Here is a 3,314-nt window from a genome sequence, read left to right as displayed (position 1 = left end):
TGGAGATAAGTCTTAGAATTTTTGGATATTTTTTCTTGGGCTTAGCTGAGGGGCAAGGCTCTTATTGACAAAAGGGGTTGGCTCTGCACTACTATCCATAATGCTACCTAAATTGACTGTTTTGGGGAAGTTATCCAGCTCTCACCTGTGCTAGTCTAGCCAGGAACTATCAATCTAATCTTCTCATAAAGAAATTTTCAGACTTCTTTATGGGCAGAATAATCTTAAAGTATGGGGTTTGTATGGGATTTGATTCTCATGTAATTTTTAAGTTTTATCTCAGTTTTGGATCATTCCAAAGAAACCCATTTTTTTAGGGGTTATGTTTGGCTTTGTGTCAGGGGTAGATTTGACAGCACTTGGAAGACTATGAGGTATAGGCCTCCTACCTGTGTCATGGCCTGCTTGGTCTACACACTAAGGGAATCCTCGGGGTCCCTCCAGAAAGTGGGTGCAGGAGACAGAGAATGAGAAATTGAGCCACACTCAGAAATGAGGGTGAATCTAAATCTGATTTATTAAAGATTACAGGGCTATGAAAGCAAGATTTTTTTTGGTATGTAAAAAAACTCACATCTGTTTATCTGCAGAGTTAAACATTACACTTTCTTGTTAACTAAAAGCTTAAATAACGGTCAGTACATTCTGTTTAATCTACAAACTTCTTTACAATAGCTCACAGGATTCTTATTTTCAGGGATTCAACAAATAAGCAAGTTTCCTAAGTCTCCTCTAAAATCTGACTAAAAGAATAAACTTTAAGGGAGTAAATCTTTACCTGGAAAAGGTTTCTTAACTCATTGTTACTTCTAGGCCAACCCTTGGATGTTATTTCCGAGGTAAAAGATTAGCAAATCACTAGGAGTCTCTTATACATCAGATATGTCCCAGAACAGACATTTCTTTTTATCTGAAAGGGCAGGTGGCAGAGCAATAAGGCACAGGGCATTCTATCAATAACTAACTGTTATTGAACTACTTAAACAATTGTTAGTTATTTCAGCTTCAATATGTTTCTCTTGATGCAAAGTTTTCAAGCTTACCACAAAGAGTGGTGAGTGCATTTAGAGAAATAACTACACTACTAACTATCTGACAATATTAATGAGTGAGAGAAATAGAATTCCTGTCTTGAATACAGTTGGAGGTGGGGCAAGAGGGGTGTGGGGGCATTGGTGGTGGGAATGTTGCACTGGTGCAGGGGGGTGTTCTTTTATGACTGAAACCCAACTACAATCATGTTTGTAATCATGGTGCTTAAAGATATTATAAAAAGGTAAATGCTAAAATATATACATAATTAGCACAGCAGAAAGGAGATTCATATTTAGGCCAAATAAATATTTTCAACAATCGATAAGCTAAACTTGAGCTATACCACAACCACTTGCCAGGGAAACAATCTCTATTTGAGACCTGGTCTCAGCTATGCTGGGTCATTCCACAGCAGGCCTATTGGTTTCCAGCTTCATCCAGTGGTCCTCAAACTATGGCCCGCGGGCCACATATTGTATTTGTATCTGTTTTGTTTCTTCATTGTAAAATAAGATCTATGCAGTGTGCATAAGAATTCGTTCATAAGTTTTGTTTTAACTATAGTCAGACCCTCCAATGGTCTGAGGGACAGTGAACTGGCCCCCTGTTTAAAAAGTTTGAGGACCCCTGATTCTAAACAGTGGTCATGTTACACCTGCAAAACATACATTCCTGTCTTGGGGCTACCTTTCTGAACCATTTCATCCATCCATTGATCTTAGGTTTTTTTCCTTTTATTTATCTTGCAGAAACATTTAAAACTCAATAATTGTGAGTCTTTTTGAGGATTCAGTTTCATTATTCAGGTTGTTCTTGGATTCCCTGTTACCATTTTAGAATTCAGATTTCTACAACTTGCTAAATAAATTCTTTCTTGTTAATCTTTTATTCATATCATAATTTTAATTTTTGGGTATGGTCCCTTCCCATGCTCTTTACATCTTTTGAATAAATGATTTGTTCTTTGCTTATAGTGTGATTTGAAGAAAAGAAAATTATATATTTTAATTTGACATCTGATGTACAGCTCTGCACATATAGTCAATTTCTGGCAGGAATCATGCTTCTACTAAAAATGACCTTATATTCAGTATACAAAGATAGAATAATATTGTAAGCATGTTTTAAGGTGAAATGTTTTTGAAACTATTTATGGCCTATTTAAGATCCTAAAATTATCTTAATTTACATATGTAAGTGAAGAGTGGGGAAATTTTAGATAAATATATTTTAGTGATTTTTCCCAAGAAGAGCAGATTGAAAAGTCAGAGTACCAAGCTTTTACTTTTGACTGGAGTTTTATATTTATTTTGTTTAAATTATTTCACTGTTATGATTAATATCTTTGTGTATAAAGCTTTCTCATGCATTGGAATGATTCTTCAGGCGAGATTCCCAAGAGTGGAATTACTGGCTCCCTAGCAATAATCATTTTAAGCCTTTAGATTCTCGCTGTCAAATTTTCTCTCAGAAGTTATAGCATATTTGCTTAACTTTGGTGGAAAATGGGTCTGAAAATGTTTGTGTATGTCCTTGGGAAAGGACAAAGTGAGATAGTATATATAGCTTATCTTAATAGCTGAGTACAACATGTACTTACACCCCCAAATTACCATATCATCTTTTGACCATTTACAATACTACCTCATTTGGTCAATCTCACAATAGTCGATCTCAGCCTTTTTCTGCTATTAGAGGTTCTGTCAATCATAGGTAGAGGCATACTAGTCACATATTTGAACTGCTAAATAAACAGGGTCAATTCTAACTGATAGCTTCCAGTGTTATGAAAACAACAACAACAACAACAACAACAACAACAACAACAACTGAAATATTACAAACAGAAAGCTGGTGATGGTTTTTGAGATGAGACTCCATAAGCTTTTTAGCACCAGAATTTTATTGCAGTTGTTTCATCTTTATTATACACAAGAAGATACAGATTCTTAAAATAACATAATGGACTAGAATAAAAGGGCACTGCATGGAGCCCTGATGCTCTGGAGCCCTTCTCTTCTCTACCCAGGCACGGAGTATTTATTATGTATTTCCTGTCATGCAAGGTACTTTTCTTTAACAAAATGCATCAGAAGAAAGTGTTCAACAAGCTTGAAAGGAAGAAACTGGGGTAGGTACTCAAAAGAGTATATCCTTCGCTATCCTGGCTTACAACATAAAGGTAGTTAGTCCTTATTACCTTTGAATGTTTATATAGATAGAAAGGATTGGAAGAATGAGTCACAAACACTTCAGTTAAAGTGCTGATGTGTGTATTT

The sequence above is a fragment of the Suncus etruscus genome, chromosome 20 (genome assembly GCF_024139225.1).
Source record: "Suncus etruscus isolate mSunEtr1 chromosome 20, mSunEtr1.pri.cur, whole genome shotgun sequence".
Classification (NCBI taxonomy): domain Eukaryota; kingdom Metazoa; phylum Chordata; class Mammalia; order Eulipotyphla; family Soricidae; genus Suncus; species Suncus etruscus.
The sequence above is the reverse complement of the archived record's forward strand: the minus strand, read 5'-3'. Positions refer to the sequence as shown.